Source organism: Nicotiana sylvestris, chromosome 2 (assembly GCF_000393655.2).
Source record: "Nicotiana sylvestris chromosome 2, ASM39365v2, whole genome shotgun sequence".
NCBI classification, from domain to species: Eukaryota; Viridiplantae; Streptophyta; class Magnoliopsida; order Solanales; family Solanaceae; genus Nicotiana; species Nicotiana sylvestris.
In genome coordinates, this window is record NC_091058.1 from 26247601 (window position 1) to 26262632 (window position 15032).

The window sequence follows — 15032 nt, forward strand, 5'->3', positions numbered from 1 at the left end:
ACATCTCATTCCAGTGGCAATTACCTATTCTTCAGAGCGGTTAGCTGAAATTTACATTCGTGTGATTGTCCGCCTTCAAGGTGTGCCCGTGTTTATTATTTCAGATCGAGGTACGTAGTTCACCTTGCACTTTTGGAGGGTTGTATAGTGTGAGTTAGGCACACGGGTTGAGTTGAGTACAACATTTCATCCACAGATAGACGAACAGTCAGAGCGCAATATTCAGATATTGGAAGATATGCTTCGCGCTTGTGTTATAAATTTTGGAGGTTCATGGGATCAGTTCTTGCCACTTGCGAAGTTTTCCTCTAATAACAACTACCAGTTGAGCATTCAGAAGGCTCTATATGAAGCATTATATGGGAGGCGATGTCGTTCACCAATTGGCTAGTTTGAACAAGAGAGGCTCGGTTGTCGGGTACTGATTTGGTACAGGATGCCATGGATAAGGTCAAGGTTATCCAGGATCGACTTCGCACAGCTCAGTCTAGGCAAAAGAGTTATTCCGACCGTAAGGTTCGTGATGTTGCATTCATGATTGGAGAAAGAGTATTCCTCCGGGTTTCACCTATGAAAGGTGTAATGAGATTCTGAAAGAAGGGAAAGTTAAGCCCTAGGTATATTGGACCGTTTAAAATTCTTGAAAGGGTGGGTGAAGTAGCCTACAAACTTGCACTACTACCTAGCTTATCAGCAGTTCATTCGGTTGCATGCCGCAACAGAAATGAAAGTAAAAATATTGGAGGAGCGGGTTGCACGCCGCAACAAAATTAATTGATAAGATATATTGAGGATCGGGTTGCACGCCGCAACAGAATTAAATGAAAACGAATATATTATGGGAACGGGTTGCACGCCACAATGAAATTGAATATGAATATATTGTGGGATCGGGCGGCACGCCACAACGGAAAATTGATTGAAGTTATAATTGATTATGACTGTCGAGTTGGCTTCGATTGTTGATATGAGTTAACTATTTTATTTATATTCATGTCTTTCTATTATTATTATTATTATTATTATTATTATTATTATTATTATTATTATTATTATTATTATTATTGCGTACAGGTTAATGTAAGTGACATGCCTTAGCCTCATCACTACTTCGCCGAGGTTAGGCTCGGTACTTACTATGTAAATGGGGTTGGTTATACTCATACTACACTCTACACTTCTTGTGCAGATTTTGGGGTTGGTCCTAGCGGCGTACAGTAGATTTGCTCTGATTCAGCTATTCATAGGAGACTTGAGGTATAGCTGCATGGCATTCGCAGTTCTAAAGTCCCCTTCCACTTTATCCTAGCTGTGTATTTCTTTCAGACAACTTTATTTTCATTCAGGCCTTTATTTGTATTATTTTAGTAGCTCGTGCACTTGTGACACTAGTTCTGGGATGGTATTTAGACATCATTATTTTTATGGATTAATCATTTTATTTTAGAATTTATTTCCTCATTTGTTTCTTTGTTATTAATTAATTTAAAATGGCTAATATTATTTTAACGTTGGCTTGCCTAGCAAGTGAAATGTTATGCGTCATCACTGTCCCAAAGGTGGAAATTTCGGATCGTGACCAACATCTTTTAGCTCTACATCTATGGATAGACACCACTACGTCCTCATTGAGTCCCGTGATCATAATCTCTCTCTCTCTCTCTCTCTCTCTCTATATATATATATATATATATATATATATATATATATATATATATATATATATATATATATATATAATTGAGGGCCATAAACCAAATGATGTGGAAATCCTCAATGATCAAAATTCTTTTTATCTTTTTCCTCATTTTTTTAGGATTTTATCCTCTTTTTTTCCCATTAATATATATTATTATTAAAGAATGAATACAATGTCGGTTTACAAAAATAACCTTATAATATTAAGCACAATAACTCATAATAAAAGGATATAACCGGAATTCTAGATATTAGCCTTATAATCCTATTAGTTTTAGGACATAATATTACACGTTATAAATCCTATATGATTAATTATATTAGTATAATTACTGTCCAATTCATATAAAATTGAACAAGTAAATATCTTTAGTCATGCAATCCTATTACTTTTAGGATATACTTCTTAAAAATTCCTATTACCAATTTAATTTGAAAAAGTATTATAGTGACTAATTTAATTTGAGAATGTATTATATTGTCCAAATCTATTTAGAAAAAATGAGAGTCTATATTATAATAAAAATATAAATACAATATTAATATATCAAATAGCCCTAAAATATTAAACGAAAGAACTCATACGGAAATGACATAACTACAATAACCAATCTTTTGGACTACAATACCTTCTATGTTAATTTTAATATTTAAAATTTTAAAATTAATAAAATCACGTCTATTAAATTTTTATTAAAACATTAGGAAGGTTTAATAAAATTAATTTCATAAGAATCCTCCGTTGGCAATACATTATGTGACGACTCGGCTAGTTGTCTCATGAGTTAACGCTCCGTTTCCCCCTATTTCTGCTTCTTATTACTTTGTCTATCGGTTCTATATGTGATCGGGTTGGTTGGCTTAGGTTCGGAAAGGATTTGATAAGGTTTGAGGCACTTAGTCTCTTTTGAGGAAGCTTAAGTTGAAAAAGTCAACTGGATGTTGACTTATGTGTTAAAGGGCTCGGATGTGAATTCCGATGGTTCGGATAGCTTTGGGAGGTGAATTGGGACTTAGGAGCATGATCGGAATGTGTTTCGGAGGTCCGGAGTAGGTTTCGACTTGAATTGACGAAATTAGATTTTTGGCGTTTTCCGGTTGATAAGTGAGATTTTGAGATAGGGGTCGGAATGAAATTTCGGGAGTTGCAGTAGTTCCATTGTGTCATTTGGGATGTGTGTGCAAAATTTCAGGTCATTCGGACGTGGTTTGGTTGGGTTTTCGATCAAAAGCATAATTTAGAAGATTTTGGAATTCTTAGGCTTGAATCCGATGCGAATTTGGTGTTTTTGATGTTGTTTTGAGCATTTCGAAGAATGGAACAAGTTTGAATGATGTTATGGGATATGTTGGCATGTTTGGTTGAGGTCCCGAGGGCCTCGGGTGAGTTTCGGGTGGTCAATAAGATCATTTCTAGATGTTGAGAGTTGCAGAAAAATTGTTGTTCAGTGTTGCAGAGAAATGGCCTTCGCATTCTCGAGTAGGCCCTCGCATTCGCGAAGGGTTAGTTGAGGAGGCTGAGGATTTAGCCTTCATATTCGCGAGGAAGGCTCCATGTTCGCAAAGGGCTGGAATGATGTGCATCGCGTTCGCGAGGTGGAGCCGTGTTCGCATAGAGGGAGTTGAGCAGCTGAGGTTCAGGTTGGTTTGTGCTTCGCGTTTGCAGAAGGGGAGTCGCGATCGCGATGAGTTAGGGATCTATTCTTTCGCATTCGTGAGCTGGGCGTTGCGATTGTTGATACCCAATTTTTCCCTATGTATTTTTTTATATACTCAAAACACTTTCAAAATAGCATATGTGTGCATATATGAGCACCCCAAAAGATTTTGGCATTTTTAATAATTTTTAAGACCAATTTATGGCCTATTGTGCACTATAAAATCCATTAATTATTCCCAAAACTTGCCATTTTGGTGAATAATTTATTTCACTCTCACATTTACGGCAAAATATAATTTACATGATTTTTGCATAATTTTACAAGTCCATTTGGTATTTTTAAACTAAAATTGCACGAAATTGCAATTTTAGCCTACTTCTAGATTTAATAGCAATTTTTATTACAAAATCAATCCTAATATTTTTAAATTAATACCTACATATTGTTTATCAACCTAGTATTTTTAATTTGATTTTTAACATCTTTTACTATTTTTATAAATTCAAAAGGGAAAAATGGCTATTTCAATCTTAGCCTCTTTTTGATTTCAATTACAGCCTAATTCTAACCCCCCAATTCCCAACCCAATTTTATTTCTACCCGACCCAGACCCAATTAAACGAACCCACCCGGATCCCATTTTAAAATCGTGGCCGTTGATTATTTTAATCAACGACCCCCATTTGCCCTTTTCCTTTTTTAACCTAACGACCCCCTAATCCCCTCTCATTCACTCACTCGTCTCTATCTCTCTATCTCTCACTCTCTCTGGAACCTTCCACCTCCTCGCCTCTCCGATGAGCTCCCTTCACCTTCTCCGACCATTTTCTAACCTAAATCCATGATGGTTTCACCACCCACCAGTCTCCTAAGGCTCATCGCACTTGATTACTGAAGTTCCATGGCCTTGGTCATGAAGAATCGAACCTGGACCTTTGTCGATTCAAGTTCTACGGCCATCTCCGGCTCATCTCCGGCGTGTCTTAGCCTTATGAGTCCATCTCGACTCAGACCAGCCCCTTTTCCAGGCCTTTCTCATTTTCTAGGGTTTCTCTGAAATCCTATGCCATTTCGAGGTTTTCTTGTTTCTCTCTAGATCTACTTTAGATCCGTGCTATTTCTGAGGTTTTTAAAGTATTTCTTACATCATTTCAAGTTCTTGCTTTCAAAACTGTTCGTCTTCTCGAACCTAGGGTTTCCTTGATTTTTACTTGTTCTACTGTGATTTCTTACCATATTTTGCTTTGCTGTAAATCCTAAGTGTTTTCACTATGGTTTCTATGTATTTTTCTTTTACTGTATTTCCTCCTAGGGTTTGCTAGTGATTTCCTTTACTGTGTTATCTTTCATTATGATTCCATGAAATGTTTATGTTCATTGGATTTTCTGAGTTTACTTTGCCTGATTTTCTACGTTTTCGTCTTTACATTTAATCTATGGAGGAAACCCTAGATTTTGGAGATTTTCAAAACACTTGTGTGCGATTGTTTTTCTTCCTGTGTTTAAACTAGTTTAATTTCAAAAACCCTAATTTCTAAGTTCGTCTCATGTTCTCTGATTCTTGCTAAGCTTTGCAAGACCTTCTGATTTCTCTCATGCTATCTGACACTCTCTTCTAGCTATGTTCTTCTACTCTTGATTGCATGACCACTCTGTTTGTTTAATTCCAGCCTCGCATGTTTAAAGCTATGCACTCTTTATAGTCAGACCTTTCCCTCTCGAAATAACCCTAATTTTGGGGATTGATTTCAGACTACCATTATGTGAGCTTGTTTGATTCTTTCTTTGTCTAATTTGGACCTTTTTCTGACTTGGTTCATTATTGATTTCGAATCCTTGATTCCTTGATTTACTATGTACTAGTTGATTTACTTCTTACCTTATTTACCTAACCGTGTATTTTTAAACTTCCCTTATGTATTCACCCTTCATTGCCCAATGTGTTACTTGATTTTCTTTCCTTAAATACAACTCTGCCCTCTCCTATTCAAATTCGAATTCCTTAATTAAAGGAATTCCCCTCTTCTAATTGATTCTGATTGGTATTGAGTTATATTTTTGCCTTACTTACCACCTATTTTCAAACTATAAATACCCTGCTCTTTTTTCTTTAAACACACGAACAACTGAGTTAAAAAACACACACACACTCAAAGCTCTCTCTTCTTTACTACTACTTGTGCTATTGTTCTGACTAGCCGGCTGAAAGCCAAGGCTAGACTTTGGAATCTCTTTGCTTTCCTCAAGTGTTTGCTAAAGGATTTCTGGCTGTTTCACTGCTCTATTTATTCTGTTGTTTGGAACTTGCAACTGGTAGGTCTCCACAATTTAAATATTGTCCTCTAAAACTATTTGTTTACTTCTTCCTTCTACATGACCTCTCAACTACATGTTTTCTGGTACTAAATGGCTATACATTAGTCTGTCATGCCTCATGCTCCTGCATCTTTAAGTTCTGTTATGCTTTTCTTGATGTTTATATGAATGCTTTCATGTGATCCCCTTCCCTTTAATCCCCTGTATGTGAGTATGTTTTAAGTTAAGGTAGCAGCCTATTGCTACCCTTGACTTAGGACCAGGTTCTCTTGAACTTTTCACTCAAACCAGTCCCATTCCCTTAACCCCTTTTATGTGTTGAGCCTTGACTAGGGTCTGGTAGTGTCCTAATCACCACCCAGACCCCTTTCTAACTTCTGAAAGTCCGCTCTTTTATTTGCTTGAATCAAGTAAAGGATTAGGGGTGTGCCAGTCTTACCCATGGCTGGGTATGACCACCCTTTGCTTTGATTTCCTCTAATCATCTCATTCTACACTTATTCTTAGTTCTTTAAGTTCTGCCTCCCTATGGTAAGACATGCTTAGGGACCCTAGAGTTCCCTCTAAACTTGGATGCCTAAGGGCTGGTAATTCCACACTTGCACTATTCTGTTACAATATTTACTCTTCAGAGTGTAAGCATTGCCTGGGGCTCCTAGAGGCTCCCTGGAACTTTGAAACACTCTGAACAAGAGAAGGCCTTGGAATATGGAATCCGGATTTGGTGAAACACATGTTATCGGATATTAAGATTGAATTAGGCTGCTCGGATCTGGCTGTAGGATGTGATGTATTTTTAATTATTTTCCTTCCTTTCTTCTGGTTCTGTAATATTTTTGTAAAAAGAACTTGGGGAATATTAGTAAAGGGTATGTGAGGGGGTTTATATTTACTTGCATATGTTAAAGGGTAGATACCATGCCTATAGGATCAATATTGTTGTTTAATCACTTAGATATCATGCCTATAGGTTAAACGTATAAATCACCTAGAAATCATGTATATAGTTTTTGCATTCCTTTCATTCAATCACCTATAGATCATGACTATAGGCTTTTGCATTCCTTTCATTCAATCATTTAGAGATCATGTCTATAAGATTTCATGTTCAGTTGTATTGCAAATCATTAGAAATCCTGCCTATAGGCCCTAATATTCATGTAACCAATTGCATATAGAAATCATGACTATAGGAAATGCATAAACGCTAGTCAAACTGTAGGATAATCAAATATCCATTCCTTTACCGGTTTAATAACAGTAACAAGCCTTAAATATTCAGTCACGTATATACCATGCCTATAGGAGCTCAAACTCGCCTAATGTGTTTAAGTAAGAATAATCTGTCAATTGGCTTCAACTTTGTCAACAAAAACTCTTCCAAATTTGTTTGCTTTTGAAACTCTTACAAATCTGCAATGCTCTTAAATTTTCTAAACTTGCATCTTTCTTTTTTCTGAAACGGTTCCTTTAACCCTCTGCCTGAATTTATTCATCTCATGAAGCTACTATTTCAAAACAGCCTTTAACTCACTATTCCTTTAAGGTCTTTTCACTTTCGTAAACTTTTCTTCATCACTCTACGGTAGTTTCACTTAAACAATTCTGCTGATTTTCAAGTCATCTCTGAACCTTTGCAAATTTTCAACCTTCTATCTTAAACTATTCTGCGTTAGGTCCTTTCTGAAAACAGTGTTTTTTTTGACTCGCTTAAAATACTTCAATTTCTGACAATTGGATCCGTGCTGCCTAATGCAGACTTTCTGTCTAAATATATGTGTTGAACCAGTCCGCTCGTCGCTTAATTTTTAACTTAAGACCAAATCAGTATATGCTAAGACATGATAAACTAAGTGTTGTCTGATTTTATTTGAGCCTTGTTTGCTTATTTACTCATCCCTTTATTTGATATTTGTTTTTGAATGTCAAAACTAGAATTTTATCCTTTAAACTCCGTAAAGGCCCCATCCCTTTCTTCCCTCTTAGGATTAGAAGTCCTAATACCCCGGGACTGATAGGTTGGGATGGGTATTAGCATGCAATAAGTAAACGAGACTAAACGCGCTTTAACACCTTAACGGGGTGGGAAGGGTAGAATATGGATATGATGACCGGTGCGTTAATATCTCGTGTGAGTATGATTGTTGGGTATTGCACCAAGGTGATCCATATTGTATTTAAACCTAGGATCTTTTTCTTTATTTATACGATGTGGTGTATTCTTAGAAGTAATGTTTTCTTCAATCAATCTTTTCTTTCCAAAACCACTTATGTCTTTTTTCTCTCTTTTCTTTCAAATCTTTCAACTTATTTGTATTCCTTATGTGCAAACATTGACTGTTACTTCTACTCTTCTTAAAGTCACAACTAAGTGCGGTCGGGAACCACACTAGTGGATCTTGAGGGGTGCCTAACACCTTCCCCTTGAGATAATCTCAAGCCCTTACCCGAACTCTGGTTTTCTTCCCAAAAAACTTCTTCTTTTCTCTAAAAGTGTCCTAATGCACTATAATCATTAGGTGGCGACTCTTCAAATTCCATAACCCGATTCCTCAAAAGGGAATAAGAATTGTTTTGCCCATAATGTCGTAAACCTGATTTCGCCTTCTTTTAGGAGGGAAAAGGGGGCGTCGACAGCGATCACGAAGAGGGAATTTTGGTCAGAGTTATATTGTGCTTCGTGAACGCGAGGCGTTGACCGCGTTCACAAAGAAGGAATTGAGGCTTGGGCAGAATGTTTAAATAGTCATCTTGTCCGCGATTTTGGGGTTACCTTCCACCATCTTTGAGCGATTTTTGAGCTTTTTGAAGAGGATTGAAGAGGGATTCAAGGAGAAACACTTGGAGATAAGATTCATGGACTTAATACTCGATTCTAATATGAATTTTACCTAATTAATCATGGAAAGTAGGCCTAATATTGAAGAACTAGGGCTTGAAACTGGAGACCTAAAATTTGGGATTTGAGGGATGTTTGTGGTTGGATTTTGATGCTCTTGGTATGAATGAACTCGGGGAGTTATAAGGAGTCCATTGATGTAATTTTTATTGGAATCCAAGGTGTGGGCCCGGGAGTCGGGTTTGGCCAATTTCGGGATTTGTGTTGTAATTTGATTTCTTTCAAATGGGCTTTGTTCGATTAGCATATTTTGATGGTTTTGCATTGATTTTGGTTAGATTTGGAGCATCCGGAGGCCGATTCGAGGGGCAAAGGCATCACGAGCTAGATATTTGGACCGGGTAGAGGTGAGTAATGATTGTAAATGTTGTCCTTAGGGTATGAAACCCCGGATTGCACATCGTTGTGCTATATTGAGGTGACGCACACGTTAGATGACGAGTGTGGGGTCGTGCACTATTGGGGATTTTGACTTAGTCCATCCCGAACGATTATTTTACCGCGTATTTGACTGAAAACTGTTTGCTATCATCATGTTTTGGGTTGAATGCTATATTTGGGCCTCGTGCCAATTATTTGAATCCTTAGGGGATTTTTACTGATATTTCCTCACTGTTTTGACTTTATACTTGTACTAATTCATGCTATAATCTACTGTTTTCATAACTCAACCATGTTTACTTGTTTTAACACATTAAATAAAATTTTAAATGATAATTTGGGCTGAGCATTATGTTTTACTATTTCCCGAGTGGCTTATGAGATTCTAACTAAGTAAGGCCGAGGGCCTGTGTTGTGAGGATACACTGATTCATGATTTTGAGGCCGAGGGCCTGAGATTGTACGCCACGAGGTGGCTTGTTGATATGAGGCCGAGATCTTAGTAATTATGCCATGAGATGGCTTGATATTGCGCCTGGGTCATAAAGGGCCCCTACAGGAGTCTGCACATTATAATGTGTGATATAGCCTGAGGGGCTGGTATTGTTCCATATGTTGCCCTAGGGGCTGATTCTGTGGTATTGTGCCCGAAGGGCGGTTCTTTATGTGTTTATCTTTCCTAATTGCCTATCATTTACTTGCTTAATTGTTAAAAGGCATTCCAAAGAAGTTTTAACTGAACTAAAGTGACTTTACCTATTTTTCACTATTTTCTTGCTTTTACTGGCTTTTACTGCTTCTTTGTAGTCTGTGGCTGTTCCTTTACATGGTTTCTTATTACTCAGTCTGCATTTATTGTTATTACTCACTTAGTTGGAGTACTCACTTTACTCTCTGCACCCCATGTGTAGATTCAGGTGCATCAAGTCCTGCTTGAGAGGGTTGAGAGCTCTCTAACAGATTCCGGAGATACACTAGGTAGCTGCCCGATGATTCGCAGCCCAGTGCTTCTCCCTCTATATTTTTTCCTACTGTTTTAGTTTTATAATAGTGGAATAGACTCTTCAAACTTGTAGTATTATTATAGATGCTCATGACTGGCGATACCTCGATGTCGGGCTGTGTTGGGCTTATACTAACTTGTATTATCTTAAATGCTTAAAATGAATTAGAAGTGTGTCGGCTGGTCTTGTCTTCACGAGATGCGCCATCACGACCGGGTCCGAGTTTAGGGTCGTGACAAGTTAGTATTAGAGCCTAGGTTATATCGATCTCACGAGTCATGAGCAGGTTTAGTAGAGTCTCACAGATCGGTGCAGAGACATCTGTATTTATCCTCGAGAGGCTGCAGAAACTTTAGGAAAAATTTCATATTCTTGAAATTCTTGTCGTGCGAATCTGTTGATCCGAGTACTAAACTTCTGTTATTCTATTCTCTTATAGATGGTGAGGACACGCGCTACCGGTCAAGATAGATGACCACCAGTACCACCAGTTGTGGCCACTAGATGCCGAGGATACGGTCGTGGTCGCTGTAAGGGCAGAGGTGTGGCCCGCACAGTAGCTAGGGCACCACCTGCAGATCCACCAGCCGCCCTAGTTCGGATCAGGTCCTAGTTGTGGATGCTCCAGCAACACCAGCTCAGGCACCGGTTATTCCCATTGTGATTCCGGGTCTTTAGGAGGCCTTGGCTCAAATTCTATCGATATGCACTAGCCTAGATCATGCGATCTCAATTACTACAGTCGCAGCTACTTCTCAGGCCGGGGGAGGCACTCAAACTCCCACCGCTCACAGACATGAGCAGGTCGTGCAGGGACTTCAGACACCGGGGAAATATCCAACCTAGCCGGTTGCAGCTGCTCAGGACTATGTAGTTCCTGCCAAGCCAGAGGACGAGCAACATAGGTTGGAGAGGTTTGGTAGACTTCAGCCTCCTACCTTCAGTGATGCAGAGGGCGAGGATGCCTAGGGTTTCTTAGATAAGTGTTATAGGATGCTTCGTGCAACGGGTATTTTGGAGACCAACAGGGTCGCTTTCACTACTTATCAGTTTTTGTAGCTGCTTTCACTTGGTGGGAGGCTTTTGAGAGGCGTAGGCCTGTTGGTGTAGCACCCCTTACCTGGCAGCAGTTCTCCGTTCTCTTTCTGGAGAAGTATATGTCGCAGTCTCGCAAAGAGAATCTGCGCAGACAGTTTGAGTGGTTGCGCCAGGGAGAGATGACTATGACACAGTATGAGATAAGGTTCTCACAGTTAGCTCGTCATGATATTTGGTTGGTTTCGATAGATAGAGAGAGGATTAGGAGGTTTGTTGATGGCCTCACTTATTAGCTTCATATTCTCATGACAAGAGAGAGGGTGACTGGTTCTACTTTTGAGGAGGTTGTAGACATTGCTCGTGAGATTGAGTTAGTTCATCGCTAGGAGCGAGAGGAGAGGGAGGCCAAGAGGCCTCGAGGATCTAGTAGTTATGGTGGTGCTCCTTTGAGAGGTCAATTTCAGCAGGGTAGAGGCTATCCATTCAGGCCTGCTCAACCAGCTTGCCTAGGCTATCGTGGGGCATTATCGGGTCATGGTTCTCACATTTCTCATCAGGGCCAGTCATCACTTAGTGCCCGTATAGCTCATAGTTCATTTGTGCTCCATCATTTCAGGGCTCTTGTATGCCGGGTGCATCTGCTAGTGATTCCGGTGCTAGGGGTTCCCTTCAGTCCCCATCTCCAGCACTGGGGAGTTGCTATGAGTGTGGAGATATGGGTCATATGTGGAGGTAGTGTCCTCGTCGTCTTGCGGATTTATCTCAATAGAGGAGTTAGCCATCGGCTTCAGCACTAGTTACTTCACCACCACCCACCCAGCCAACTAGGGGTCGCCCTAGAGGGGAAGGTCGATCAGGTGACGGTCAGGCTCGTTTCTATGCACTTCCAGCTAGACCCGATGCTATTGCTTCCGATGTTGTCATTACAGGTATTGTCTCAGTCTGCCACAGAGATGCTTCTGTATTATTTGATCCCGGTTCCACCTTTTCTTTTATGTCATTGTACTTTGCTCATTATTTGGATATGCCCCATGAGTGTCTTGTTTCACATGTTTATGTATCTACTCCGGTGGATGATACTATTGTTGTAGACCGTGTGTACCGGTTGTGTGTGGTGACTATGGGGGTTTGGAGAACCGAGTGGATCTTTTATTATTATATATGGTAGATTTTGAAGTCATTTTTGGCATGGATTGGCTATCTCTATGTCATACTATTCTAGACTATCATGCTAAGACAATGACATTGGCTATACCGGATGTGCCACAGATTGAGTAGCGAGGTTTGACTGATTATATTCCCAGTAGGGTAATTTCATTCTTAAAGGCCCATCGTATGGTTGGGAAGGGTTGTCTTTCGTATCTATCCTTTGTGAGGGATGTTGGTGCAGAGACTCCTAGTATTGATTCTGTTCCAGTTGTGAGGGATTTTCCTGATGTTTTTCTTGCAGACCTGCCGGGCATGCCACCGAACAGGGATATTGACTTTGGTATTGACCTGGTACCGGGAACTCAGCCCATTTCTATTCCGCCGTATTGTATGGAACCAACGGAGTTGAAGGAGTTAAATGAGCAATATCAGGAACTCCTTGATAAGGGGTTCATTTGGCCTAGTGTGTCACCTTGGGGTGCGCCGGTTCTATTTGTGAATAAGAAGGATGGCACTATGAGGATGTGCATTGATTATAGGCAATTGAACAAAGTAACAGTTAAGAACAAGTATCCTTTGCCTCACATTGATGATTTGTTCGACCAGCTTCAAGGAGCGAGAGTGTTCTCCAAGATTGATCTCCGTTCAGGTTATCACCAGTTGAAGATCAGGGACTCGGATATTCTTAAGACAGTTTTTAGGACCCGATATGATTATTATGAGTTCTTGGTGATGTCTTTTGGGTTGACCAATGCCCCAACAACGTTCATGCATTTGATGAATAGCGTTTTCTTGCCTTATCTCGACTCGTTCGTCATTAACTTCATTGATGATATTCTAGTATACTCGCGTAGTCAGGTGGAGAACGCGGAGCATTTGAGAGTTGTGTTGTAGAGATTAAGGGAGGAGAAACTTTATGCAACATTCTCCAAGTGTGAGTTTTAGCTTAGCTCAGTGACTTTGTTGGGGCACGTGGTGTCCAGTGAGGGTATTCAAGTTGATCCGAAGAAGATAGAGGCGGTTCAGAGTTGGCCCAGACTGTCCTCAGCCACATAAATTTGCAGTTTTCTTGGTTTGGCAGGTTATTATTACCGATTTGTTTAGGGATTCTCATCTATCGCATTACCCTTGACCAAGTTGACTCAGAAGGGTGCTTCATTTGTATGGTCGGATGAGTGTGAGGAGAGCTTTCAGAAGCTCAAGACAGCCTTGACCACGACTCCAGTGTTAGTTTTGCCATCAGCTTCAGGTTCATATACCATGTATTGTGATGCTTCGAGAGTTGATATTGGGTGTGTATTGATGTAGGAGCGTAGAGTTATTGCTTATGCTTCTCGTCAGTTGAAGCCCCATGAGAAGAACTACCCCGTTCATGATTTGGAGTTGGCTGCCATTGTTCACGCGTTGAAGATTTGGAGGCATTACTTGTATGGTATGTCTTGTGAGGTGTTTACAGATCAATGTAGCCTCCAACACTTGTTCAAACAGAAGGATCTCAATTTGAGGCAGCGGAGATGGTTAGAGTTGCTAAAGGATTATGATTTCACTATACTGTACCATTCGGGGAAGGCCAATGTGGTGGATGTTGCTTTGAGCCGAAAGGCTGTGAGTATGGGGAGTTTGGCATATATTCCAGTTGGGGAGAGACCTCATGCAGTTGATGTTCATGCCTTGTCCAATCAATTCGTGAGGTTAGATATTTCAGATCCCAATCATGTATTGGCTTGTGTGATTTCTCAGTCTTCCTTATATGATCGCATCAGAGAGCGCCAATATGATGATCCTCATTTTCTTGTCCTTAAGGACAAAGTTCAGCACGATGAAGCCATAGATGTAACTATGGGTGATGATGGGGTGTTGAGGATGCAAGGCCGGATTTGTGTGCCTAATGTGGATGGGTTTCGGGAGTTGATTTTAGAGTAGGCCCATAGCTTGCGGTTTTCCATTCATCCGGGTTTTGCAAAGATGTATTAGGATTTGAGAGAAAGACATTGTGGGATTTGTAGCTCGGTATCTCAATTGTCAGCATGTGAAATACGAGCATCAGAGACCGGGTGGCTTGCTTCAGTGAATGGATATTCTAGAGTGGAAATGGGAGCGGATTACCATGGACTTTGTAGTTGGGCTCCCATGGAATTTGAGGAAGTTTGATGCTATTTGGGTGATTATGGATCGCTGACCAAGTCTGCGCACTTCATTCCTGTGTGTACTACCTATTCTTTAGAGCGGTTGGCAGAGATCTATATCCGGGAGATTGTTCGTTTGCATGGTGTCCCAGTTTCCATCATTTCAGATTGGGGTATGTAGTTTACTTTGCAATTTTGGAGGTCTGTGCAGCGAGAGTTGGTTACTCAGGTTTAGTTGAGCACAACTTTTCACCCTCAGATGAACGGGCAGTACGAGCGCACTATTCAGATATTGGAGGACATATTGCGTGCTTGTGTCATTGATTTCGGAGGGTCATGGGATCCGTTTCTACCGCTTGCAGAGTTTTCTTATAACAATAGCTACCAGTCGATTATTCAGATGGCTCCATATAAGGCTTTGTATGGGAGGCGGTGTAGATATCCAGTTGGTTGGTTTGAGCCGGGTGAGTCTAGGCTATTGGGGATAGACTTGGAGCAGGATGTTTTAGAAAAGGTGAAGGTAATTCAGGAGAGGTTTCGTACAGCGCAGTCGAGGCAAAAGAGTTATGCTGATAGGAAGGTTCAGGATGTGTCCTACATGGTTGGTGAGAAGGTTCTGTTGAAGGTTTCATCCATGAAGGGAGTTATGGGTTTGGGAAGAAGGGTAAATTGAGTCCTCGGTTCATTGGGCCTTTTGAGGTCTTCGGAGGATTGGGGAGGTGGCTTATGAGCTTGCTTTGCCACCCAACTTGTCGAGTGT